Below are 13,030 nucleotides of genomic sequence, written 5' to 3'. Positions count from 1 at the left end.
AGTCAGCCTCAGCCTCCAGCTATGATTTATAATATCACTATGATTAATAGTATATTTAGCTTGATGGATGGTGACATGTGATATAAAACTGATAGGGGTGCAGTTTTGTCAGGCTGATAGCATCAGGCCTGCTATTCAAGGGATGCCTTGTGTGACTTCAGACACTCAGAAGTGAAATGGGGAAAGTCCTATTTTTGTGACAAGGGCGATTGTCATGAGGGTGGATGCTGCTGGATTAAAGATTTTTGTTATTCACTGTGTGCTTTGACCAGAGTATATTAGATGAATGATGATAGCCATTATAAGTAGTATTGATGTGGTGGATTGTTTTAGGAAATATTTCTTGGATGTTTCTGTAGCTTATGGGTTCGTGTTTCTTATTAGAATGGGGATACCATTAACCAGTGTGAGCTTCTTATACAATTATATTTCCTGAGAAAATGGTTAGTAGAATGATAGTAAAAACAATGAGAGTTTAGTAGTACAGGAAGGATATACGACAACATTTTGGGGATATGGGCCTGAAGCTTACTTAGAGAACCTTACTATATAGCATGTGGTGTAATGTGGTAGCATGGAGAATGTAAAATTCTTAGGAAGAATTCAATTCCAGGAAGAAGAGCATTGAAACCTCTGTGATTTACTCTATCAAAGTAACTCTTTTGTCAGACATATTTCTTAAGTTTGTGGTGGGTTGCCTGGTATGATGACAGGTAGTGAAAACTCTCATATACATAGGGCTAATGTCAGCAGTAAAAAAACTTTTTATAAGAGATGTATATGTTGATCATATCAAACTTCTGGGTAGGATGTCAAATTCATAGAAAGGAGATTGATAGATGTGTTTTAATGATGACTTGGGCTGTATATAATTCTGGCATCTAGGGATTGTCAAATGCTCCTCAGAATAGATTGTTGTGGAAACGTTTATTATAAGAAAATTGACATATTCTCTAGGAAGGATGGGGTGAATGGGCCTGCTACATTTTCTACATTGAAGACATATACAGGTTTTGATTCTACTTCTGTTAAATCAAGTGGGGCTTCATTGGATTTCTGCTACTGTGGAGATAATCAAATTCTGGGGAGGGGTCAGGAGAAAATTAGTCATAGGTGTTCTCGTGTAATAATTACTGTTGAAGGTGTAAATGATCCATTTATCAGTAAGACTGAGAATAGTATAACTGCTACATTACTTCATATGAGATTGTGTATGCTACTGTCCCTAGAGCTCCAGTGAGTGAGTATTTTGAATGTGAAGCTCATCCAGATCTGAGGATGGAATAAATGGCTAGGTGTGATATGGCAAATATAAATAATATGCCTACATTTATATTAATTAGTGGATAAGATACGGGAAGAGGAATTCATGTTGTGAGAGCCAGGGTTAAGGCTAGCATTGGGGCAATAATATATAAATTGATGATGTTGATGGAAATAGTGGTTCTTTAATAAGTAATTTGAATGCCTCAGTAATGGGTTGTAGTCATCCATGGGGGCTGATGATTTTTGGCCCTTTCTGGATTTGTACGTAGCCTAGGATTTTCCATTTAGTTAATATGAGGAATGCTATGGTGAATTAAATTGGGTAATCTGTGAAAGAATGTTGATTATAAACATATTCTTAGGAAGAAGACTTGAACCAGTGCAGATAAAGGTTTCAGTTTTACATAATTACCAGGCTCTGCCACCGTAACAAACCCGGTTCTACAGTAGGGTATGTATAAATTAATTGAATGTAGATTATATCATCATTTAGTTTGCAGACATTTTGTAAAGTAAGCCGTATTGCTCTTGTCCTTTCATACTGGAAGAAATCTGCAATAGACAGTAAGCAACCAGGATGACCCCAGTCTGAACTCAGATCACGTGAGACTTTAATCATTGAACAGACAATTAAAAGCAGTTATACCATTGAAATGTCGTGATCCAGCATCAAGGTCACAAACCATATTGCCGATATGAGCTCCAGAATACAATTACACTGTTATCCCTAGTAAAACTTGTTCTGTTGATCAGTGTTTTAGAAGAACAGGTGATAAAGCATTTTGACTAGCTGGTCTAAATTTTAATCACTCAGAGGTGGTTTTATTCTCCAAAAAGTAAATGGCACACGGGCTCAAGGCGCACCGGCTTCAGTAGTTGTGGCCCACTGGCTTAGTTGCTCAGTGGCACGTGGGATCTTCCCAGAACGGGGATCGAACCCGTGTCCCCTGCATTGGCAGGCGAATTCTTAACCACTGCATCACCAGGGATATCTCAGAATCACAGTCTCCCTTTTAATATACCTTAAGCCCAAAGAATCCATGGAAAATTGTTACAGAAAATAAGACAATAAAATATTGTAAGGACTATAACAGAAGCATATAGTACACAGTTCATATAGACACATCCCAAGCAGTTACAAAGTATATTAAAAGGGAGGCTGAAATTTTATTATTTTTTTAAATTATTTTCTTAACATCTTTATTGGAGTAAAATTGCTTTACAATGATGTGTTATTTTCTGCTTTATAACAAAGTGAATCAGTTATACATATGCATATGTTCCCCTATTTCTTCCCTTTTGCATTCCCCCTCCCTCCCACCCTCCATATCCCACCCCTCTAGGTGGTCACAAAGCACAGAGCTGCTCTCCCTGTGCTATGCGGCTGAGGGAGGCTGCAATTTTAAAATAATAAGATAAATTATACCCACAAACTCCCAATATTTCCTGAAACGTTGCAATCTGAAACCCTATTGTAGGAAGCAGAAGATTCCAGGAGACATTCTACAAATGAAGGACTCTAAACCCTGTGGGTGGATCTGGAATTCTGGAAGGAAGGTATCCTCACCCAAGGAGAGCAGGTTCCTATACTTCTCTAACATCACATCCCTGTACAATTCCCACTGATCTTGGTCCAGACATTCTCACTCCTCTTGAGAGAAATCTATGGCCATATTCTGGAATGTCAGCAGTCCCTGAAATTAAAAGCACACATGCCATTTGTCCACGGGAAGAGTTCATAATGTGACCCAAGAAGAAAACAGAAAGTTAAGAGAACTGGTTTTAATTTAGAAGAGTGTCCTCAATTATCCATTAATATATATATGTATATATATGTATATATATATACATATATATGTAGTTATATTTTTTTACTAAGTAACATTCTCTACCTTATTTCTACCTACAAGAAAAGAGTGTGGCATGTGATCCACAAAACCAGTATAGAGACTATACTTATCTGGAAAAGAAATGATAAAATGATGCTTTCAACACAGGCATATGCATTTTTGAGTGTTTATTTATATCAAATTGGATAAAATGTGCGTATTTCTCAGACAGAAAAGACATGTCGAGGTAGAAAAGTACCTTTCAACTCTTCATGGGTACACAAGTACACTGGGGAGATTGTAAAAGTTCAGATTGTGATTCAGTAGGTCCTGTGGGCCTGAGTTCTATTTTTTTTAACAAGCTCATTTTAAACTAGTGATGCCACAGTCTCTGATTCATTAACGACAAATATGAATAGCAGAGACATAATTAGAAAGGTAAAAATTCATATTTACCTTCGAACTTAAAGTGTTTTATGGATTTTACACCTTTAATAGGATAGTAAACACAGCAGCAACAATCATTTGTGAATATTTACTATAGACCGGGTATCTTTCTAACTTTTTTGCGTAGGATTCCAGGAAACAGGCCTGGGCTGCGGTCCCAGTGGGCGGGGCCCCCAGGCCGGTCCGCCCCTCCAGGACCCACGCGGGGGCCCTGCGCTCCTGGCGGCTCCCTCCCCCGGCGCCCCCCTCCTTCCCGGAAGACCTCGGGGCAGAGCCGTCCCACCGCCCCGCGCATAGAACGGAGCCCGCGTTTCCGCAGAGTTGGAACTCTCGGCTCGTGGTGTTTTCCCTCCGCCGTCATGGAACTGCCCCGGAGCCTGAGGGGGGGGCGGCCTCACTGAGGCTGCCGGCTCTGGAGGGGCCCCGGCGGCCGAAGCCGCGACAGTCGTGCGGACGGCGGGCCGGGTAAGTGGGCGCCGACCCTCCGCCTGGACCGGTGCCCGGGAAGCAGCGCAAGACCAGCTTCTGAGGGGTTCGCTGCCACCCGCCGCTGCTGTGCAGAAAGAGCGGCCCCCAGTGTCTGGTCCCGAGGAATTTCGGTCCCTCCTCTCGCCCCTGCCCTCAGCCTGGCTCGCGGGGCCTGGGGGGCGTGGGGAGGGGGTCGGCCTGAGCGTCCTGAGGGGAAACGGGGCAAGCGAGGCGCAGGGTCCGGCTGCAGCGTCAGCGCCCCTCCTCCCGACTGCGGGGAAAGCGGCTAAAAACTCCTCCCGAGGGTCGCAGGCCCCTTATTGAGCTGAGTCCCTCTGCGCTTCTTCCTCCTTGAGCTAAAGTACCGGGGGGAGGGGACAGGGCAGGGGACTGGCGCAGGTAATGGGGGACCGTCAACAGGTGATTGTTAACTAAGGAAAACCAGCTCTCCCAACGTGAGAAATGTAGCGCTTTTCTTTGTCTGCGAAGATGCCAGAGTCTGGGCTCACTGAATTCCTTGCTTTGATATGCACCTCAGCGCCCTGGGCCCTGCAGATTCTGTATTTGCATATCCTGAGTTCCTCAGGGCCCCCGTACCTCACACCGGGGAGCTGCAAGTGCTGATGACTGTGACATCCTTTGTTTACTGAGATGGCAAGAAATATTCCATTTCTCACAGGCTTGAGGGAGGGGCAGACAGTGAAAAAGAGTCGGAGAATCTCACTCAGCATGTACTTTGGTTTACATATAGATAATATTTACACTTAACTGTGCTAGTAGAGGTTTTCCAGTCCAGTCAACTTGTACTACTTCCCTCTATGTAATAGTTCCATCAATATCATAAGATAAATGCCTATAGAATTGACTTAATCCATTGAAATAAGATAATGATTTTTAAAGGAAACATAATAGAAATATAACAACAAATCCTTTACCACTAAAGGCTGGGTCTGGAACAACCTAAATAAATGTTGCATTGTTAAAATATTGAAAGATGTATTCAATAGAAATATCAACAAAAATGACAAATAATGAGGGCAGCAGAATGTTGAAATGTTCTCTCTTTATCATCAAAGTGGCAGAACATCAGGTATTAGTAGGCACTGGGGGCAGAGGATGCCTGATTTTATACCTTTGTCATATTTATACAGTTGTTTCAACAGGTAACTTAAAGACAAAATGGAAAAACAAGGATGTTTGTGCCTGAGAGCATGCTGATGTGAAACCAGGGATGGCCACCTTGTGCCAGGTGAGTTAAGTTTACCTGGCAGGTAGACCGCAGAGCTCCTGAGAAGCAAGGGTTGGAATTCTTCTGCTGGGTGCCCCTTAGGTTCTGTGACTTGACTGATTGTGAGTCATGTTTCGGGAAAGATCGGATCACAGGAAAAGGGTGGGAATAGAGTGATTTGGGGAGCAGCTAACAACATTCATCATGGCTCATGGCCGTGAATTTTAAAGAAAAAGGAAAACAAATGCTTCTTATGCAATCAGAGAATGTCCAGCCGGACAATCCCAGAAAATGAGGAACACCCATCCCATTTTCCAGATGAGCAAACAGAGACCCAGCAAGGTGAAATCCCTCACCCAAGTTGCACCCGTCTCTCCTCCCCACTACATGGTTCAGGAAAGCAGGACTCTTCCTGTCGTGATTACTGCTGAACCCCAAAAATGGCCAGGCATCTAGCAGCTGCTCCAAAAATTTTGGTTGACTGTAGGAACAATGCTATTTCTTTCTTTCTCACTCTTATTCAGGATTGTGCCAAGAACTCCCCAGGTTGCAATGTAATTCGATAAATGTAAATATTAATTGAGTTTTCTTGTGATGAGGACTTAGGCTTTGAAGGTAACAGACTTGGTTCAGATCTTGGTTCTGCCACTCAATAGCTGTTTGGCTTTGGGAAAATTACTAAACCTCTCTGAGCTTATTTCCTCCTTTGTAAAGTGGGGATAAATGTATCAGAGTCAGCAGAGTACCTGCATGAGAGATGTGCACTAAATATGGGTCTTTCTCACTCTCCCACACCATCTCTCTGTTCCTCCCAGAGAAGTTGTACAGAAGGATATAGCACTTTTTAAAAATAATTAATTAATGAATTAAATTTTGGCTGCGTTGGGTCTTCGTTGCTATGCGTGGGCTTTCTCTAGTTGCGGCAAGTGGGGGCTACTCTTTGTTGCGGTGCGCGAGCTTCTCATTGCCGTGGCTTCTCTTGCTGCACTTGTTGTGGAGCACCGGCTCTAGGCGCGCGGGCTTCAGTAGTTGTGGCCTGCAGGCTCAGTAGTTGTGGCGCATGGGCATAGCTGCTCCGTGGCATGTGAGATCTTCCCTGACCAGGCCTCGAACCCGTGTCCCCTGGGTTGACAGGCATATTCTTAACCACTGCACCACCAGGGAAGTCCGATATAGTACATTAAAAAGAGGGGTTTTAATTTACTTCAGATAGTGTACATTTTTCTTGTAGAAAACATTATTCCACTATAGAAGCATTAACACGCAATGTCACTACAAATGCAGTATTCTATGGGTTAGATGTTATCAGTAAATTTTATAAGTAATTGGGCAAAGGCCAAAGCACTAGGTACTGGGGAGTGAGAAGACTGAAATCTGGGGTGCCCCCACCCCAATTTCAAGAGCAGTGTGTGTTTTTCAAATCCATATTTTATCTGGTCTTTGTTTCTCATCCCTCCTCTGTGTCTGCCTTTCTCAAGAAGGCTCAGATCCTCCGCTTTCACACCCTCCCGGCTGGCTGTACCCCAGCTCCCGTCCTGGAACCTCTGCGTGCCTGGGTGTGCCTGCTCTCCCTGTGCCTCACCAGCTTTGCCAGGGAGCTGCTGTATCGTCCACTGCTTGCTGTACCCCAGAGTACCTAGATCCTTCTGGTACATGAAGTACACTCTCATCACCATGAGTGCACGCCCATCCCCTTACCTTATATCCTGCCTCTAAGCCAGGCTTGGGGGTGACTACAGTGTGCATTCAGCTATGTGAGGTGCTGGGATCAAAGTGAAGTTCCCAACTTTTGAAGTTGCAGGCTTGAGGGGCACACAGTGATTTAAAGTCGGGTCACCTGACTCAAAGGGGGGTCTGATTGATTTAAAGCCAGGGCAGCTGGCTTAAAGCCTGCGTCCCTCAGCTGCAGGACGAGACCAACTTTGGCGGTGCTCGGGTTTTCTCCAAGCCAGCACTGCTGTTCATGAAGAGCTTCCAGTAGCGCCTTAGTGCAGGGGGACTTGGTCCATTGTCCTGCCGCTGCCCTCAGTGGGGGGCCACCTGCTCTTCTGGAGGAGAATCGGGGAGTGGGAAGTGCAGAGTCCCGGCTGGAGTTGCAGCACCCCTTGTCTGATGACAGGGAAGTGGGGGCGGGGCTGTGTGGTGTCCTGGGGCTGGACTCACCAGGTCGACTCAGCCTCTCAGCCTCCTAATCTCCCCCCACACTCCCCACAAGAGTTTCCAATAATATGTAATTGTGCCTTAGGTTCTCGGTCTTCAAACTCATACCCAGGCTCCCAAGTCCCTTGATTCAGCCAATTCCTCTGTGCTCTTTCTTCTACTAGATACAGTCCCAGAGGGAGGGGCTGGGGGATGGGACTGGAGGGACCCCGGCAGCACTGGCCTCAGCTAACTAAAGAGATCTGGGGCCTGCGCTCTCACATATGTGCGAGGACCCTTAAGGCGGGATCGAGGGGGCCAGTTAGAGGCAGTCCTTTCTGCCTCAAGTGAATATGGATCACCGTCGGGTGGGGAGCACGCTGACCCCTGTAAAGTACTGTTAGGAGGATGTGTTCCTCCCTCGGCTTCAAGGACGTTGGTGGGCTTCAGGGCTCCATTTCCCCTCCAGGCCTCCAGGTCTGACTGCACCCCAGTGGCCTTGCAGACCTGGCTTCCTGTCCCAGAATTTGCCAGGCTCCAGGAAGAATCCAGATTGCCGAGATGGTGCCTGAGCCCTCCAGCTTAAGAATTGCTGTCCCTGGGGACCCAGCAGTGCAGGCAGGAAGGGTGAAGGGAGTAGGGGGGTGGGGTTGGGACTGGGGGCTGCCCTGGGAGACGTTGAGAGAGAAATATCGCCCCCACACCCCCCGCCCCCTGCAACTGACCCATTGATGCCATAGGATCTCAGGGTCTTTTAGTCAGAGATGCCTCTGTTTCTTTACTCCTGTGTTCAAAACTATGCAAAACCAACTGTTCATCCTCTTGCTGCCAGGGACTTTTAAAGCACTGTTCTTTTGAAGCACTCATTCCCTAAACTGCAGTTTGGAGCTGTCCCAGCTATTTAAAAGTGTTTCCTTAAACTGAGACTAAATCCTACTCTTTTGGAAAAACGACCTTCACTTCAGAGGAGATCTTCTTTTCTGCCTATTCCTTCCTTCTACTTCCCTCTTAAGAAGCCCTGTGCTCAAAGAGCTTGGTGATTTATTTTTTGCCTGATGTCAAAAAGAGACCTTCCCCATGCACCCCAAAAATCTTTCCTGGAACATAGGTGTTTCAAAACCATGACAGTGTTTTGCAGTTAGTATACACGGGGTAGACTGCCTAGCAATCCCTCCAAGAGGCAGAGGTGAGCGTAATCAGCTTCTTTGATTGGATGCCATTCAAGTTTAGGAAGGTCCCATTCTTGTGCCCCAGCAGATAAGACAGAGCCCTGGATGGCTGTGGCTGTGATTAGATAACTTCTGATGATTTTATTTCCCTTACTGAGCTGCTACTTCTGGGTTAAATTCATTTTATTACCTGTCCTTTTTTTTTTTTTTGGTGCGGTACGCGGGCCTCTCACTGTTGTGTTCTCTCCCGTTGCGGAGCACAGGCTCTGGACGTGCAGGCTCAGTGGCCATGGCTCACGGGCCCAGCCGCTCCGCGGCATGTGGGATCCTCCCGGACTGGGGCACGAACCCGTGTCCCCCGCATTGCAGGCGGACTATCAACCACTGCGCCACCAGGGAAGCCCTACCTGTCCATTTTTAAAGAAAGACTGACAACGTCACTGTAATAGGTCAGGAGTCTGAGCTCAGGGTTGGTCAAAGGCACTCACAGGGAGGAAGGTGGATAAAAGTAGGTGGGTAAAATAGGAGGGTTGGCAAGTACAGCCAGGACACCCGTGTTCACCGTGCGTACTAATAAAGGCCAGGATCTCCTCAGTTATCGCTGGTGGGAAGTTCTGGTGGTTTCACAGGATCAAACTCAAATCATATTCAAACAAGGGGGCTTCCCAGAGGGCGCTGAAGCACTGGCAGAGCCCACCTGCACTCCCACTTTGGCACTCCAGGGTCAGAGTTGAGTTTGGAGATGGGGTTGCGGTAACCCCAAGGAGGTGAGCAGAGAGGAGGAGTTGATTACTGGTCTCCTCTGACTCTCTGGCCCAAATTGCCTGGCTTCACAGGGGGGACAGAGTTTTGCTTTCAGCAACTGATGGGGCACTTCCAGGCTGGTGGGGTTGCCCAGTGGCCCGACAGCCTGACAGGCTGACTGAGGTGTGACCGCCCTTTGTTTCTCTAGAATCTGTGTACATCAGGAGGTGCATGGCTGGGGGAGCCCATTCACCGCCCTCCCCCAAGGGGGATGGCACCTTCCCTGGTTGTACCCTATGATCACCAGGTACCTGAAATGAATGCAAGTTTTTTGACTTCAAGGAAGAGCTCACATAACCCCTTCTGCCTCATAATGTGTGGGATTTACTATAATGGAAGGACATTATAAAGAACAGGTAAAAAACTCACCTGTTGGTCTCCATGTAGGAGTTTATTTTGCGTGAATCCCTCCTACATGAGTAGATAGCAGAGGTTTATTTTTGTTCCCGTGTGTGTAGTTGTGGCAGGGGATGTAGGTATGGTGATTTGAAACCCTCAAAGAAATATTCTCAGAATTCTCAAGACTTCTCTTGATTGGAACCGAAAGAGACCTGGAAAAGGAGGAGAAGCAAAGGAGGAGGGAGAAAGAATGACTCTTTCTCAGTAAATTCACCTTCCTGGTTGATTGTTATGTCTTCTCATTTCTTTTAACCTCTATGTTTGTCTAATGGAATGATGTAGAAAGGCTGATTTTTATGCTTTAAAAGATTTTACATCACAAAGAAACTAGAAGTGGCTAGCAGAACTTATTCAAATCAATGTTACATAGAGACTTTGATATATAGTTTGTATACTAAAATGGGTTAATCTAATTTTTCTTTCTTTTTGAGTGAATATTTGTAACATATTTTTGTAGATAATAATTTATCCTAGATATACAAAATTGTGAGAATGGATATCATGTTTCACCACTTAAATGATTTCTTTTAAATGAATAGATCGTACACTTTAAATGCCAGTGTTGTGTCTTACATGTTGTTTTTTAATTCCTTGATTTCCAAAACGTGTGTTTATTTAATTGGTTTCTATCTAATATCAGTGTCTCCCCTTTATTGTTTCTTACTTTATATTTTATTGATCTATAGTTAATTTACATTATTATATCAGTTTAAGAGGTACAATATAGTGATTCATAAATGTTTAGGTTGTTCTCCATTTATACTTATTATAAAAGAGTGGCTCTATTCCCCATGCTATACAGAACGTTGCTGTAGATTATTGATTTTATACATAGTGGATTCTTCCTCAGAATCTCCTACCACTGTTTTGCTCCTCCACCCTGTCTCTCCCTGCTGGTAACCACTAGTCTGTTCTTTAATCTGTGAGTCTCTTTCGTTGTTGTTGTTGTATTCCATTTTTTAGATGCCACATGTAAGTGATAACCTACCAGGCTTGTTTTCTCTGCGGCTTATTTTACTAAGCATAAAACCCTCCAAGTCCATCCATGTTCTTGCAAATGGCAAAATTTCATTTTTTGCTGAACTCATCATAAAAAATCTTTTTTTATCCCCTAACCTATTGATGAACACTTAGTTTGACTCTATACGTTGGCTATGGCAAATAACACTGTTATGAACATTGGTGTGCAGTTATTTTTTTTGAAATAGTGTTTTTGTTTTCTTCTGATATACCCAAGAGTGAAATTGCCGGATATTATGGCAGTTCTATTTTTAGTTTTTTGTGGAACCTCCGTTCTGCTTTCCACAGTAGCTGCACTACTTCACATTCACATCAAGAGTGTACAAGAGTTTCCCTTTCTCCACATCCTCACTAACCTTTGTTATTTGTGACCTTTTTGATGACAGCCATTCTGACAGAACTGAGGTGATATATCTCATAGTTTTGATTTGCATTTTATTGCCGATTAGCTATGTTTAGCATCTTTGTGAGTTCTGGCTGTCCATCTGTATTTTTTCCTTGGAAAAATGGCTATTTAGGTCTTCTCATTTTTTAAAAACATATTTTGGGTGTTGTCCTGATATTGAGTTGTATGTGCTGTTTCTGTAGTTTAGATATGAACCCTTGCTTGGTCATCTTTTTGGTGTTAACCTCTTATCACGTGCAAATATTGTCTCTCCTTCAGCAGGTTGTCTTTTCATTTTGTCTTTGGTCTCCTTTGCTGTGCAAAATCTTTTAAGTTTAGTGAAGTCCCATTTGTTTATTTTTGCTTTTGTTTCATTTGCCTTAGTAGACTGAACCCAGAACTGTTGCTGTCATTTATGTTGAAGAATGTTCTGTATTTTCATCTAGGGGTTTTATGGTCCTACATTTAGGTCTTTATTCAGTTTTGCGTTTATTTTATGTACGGTGTGCTAAAATACTCTAATTTTATTCTTTTCCCTGTAGCTGACCAGTTTTCCCAGTACCACTTATTGAAGAGACAGTTTTTTCTCCATATTGCCTGCTTTGTCATAAATCAATTAAATATATGTGTGTGGGCTTATTTCTGGGATCTCTGTTCTATTCCAGTGATCTTTGTGTCTGTTTTTACTCCAGTCCAATTCTCTTTGATTACTGTCGCTTTGCAGTATAGTCTGAAGTCAAGGTGCGTGATGCCTCCAGCTCTGTTCTTTCTCAAGATTGTTTGGCTATTTGGGGTCTTTGTGTTTCTATACAAATTTTAAAATTACTTTTTCAAGTTCTGTGAAAATGCTTTGGTATTCTGATAGGGATTGCATTAAATCTGTAGATTGTCTTTGGTAGTATGGTTATTTTAGCAGTATTAATTCTTCCAGTCCATGCACCTGCTATATTTTCCCATCTTTTTCTGTTGCCTTCAATTTCTTTCACCAATGGCTGATAGATTTCTGAGTACATGTATTTTTCGTGCTTAGGTGTGTTTGTTCCTAGGTATCTTACTCTTTTTGATGTGATTGCATATGGTATTGTTTTCTTAATTTTTTTCTTTCTGACAGCTTTGAGTTTTGTTTTTTCTTCTTTTTCTAATCCCTTCTGATGTAATGTTAAGTTGTTTAATTGATATTTTTCTTGTTTCCTAAGAATAAGCTTGTATCACTATAACTTCCCCCTGTGAACTGCATTGGCTGTGTCCCATAGATTTTGGATCATTGTGTGTTCATTTTCATTTGTCTTGGGTATTTTTAGAATCCCTCTTTAATTTCTTCAGTGTTCCTTTCTTCCCCTTTTATTCCCTTCATCTGTGGTGTGAGGACTATCTTTAATATTATGTTTGGATTTCTTTCAGTTTTGTGTGTGTGTGTGTGTGTGTGTGTGTGATTATTTAAGTTGCTGAGCTCTTAATTTCACATGGACACTAACAACCCTGCATTGTTACTCTGCTCCCCCACAGTTACTGAATTTGACCTTATATTTTACATCTACTTGTTTTGTGAGTCCCTTAACTTCTTATTGTGAATATAGATGATTTTATTACTGTTTTCTTTCATCCTTACTATTAGCTGTGTACATGGTTGATTTACTGCCTTTGTTGAATATTTGCCTTATCCAGTGAGGTTTTTCCTTTAGTAAGTTTCCTTTCCTAATTTTTATGTTTCAGTCGTGGCCTTTTCTTTTTCACTGAGGAAAGCCCCTTTAAGATTTCTCATAAAGCTGGTTTGGCGATGCTGAGCTCTTTTAGTTTTGCTTCTCTGTAAAACTTTAGATCTCACCATCAAATCTGAAGGAGAGCATTGCTGAGTAGAGTATTTTTGGTTATAGGC

The sequence above is a fragment of the Mesoplodon densirostris genome, chromosome 6 (assembly GCF_025265405.1).
Source record: "Mesoplodon densirostris isolate mMesDen1 chromosome 6, mMesDen1 primary haplotype, whole genome shotgun sequence".
Classification (NCBI taxonomy): domain Eukaryota; kingdom Metazoa; phylum Chordata; class Mammalia; order Artiodactyla; family Ziphiidae; genus Mesoplodon; species Mesoplodon densirostris.
The sequence above is the reverse complement of the archived record's forward strand: the minus strand, read 5'-3'. Positions refer to the sequence as shown.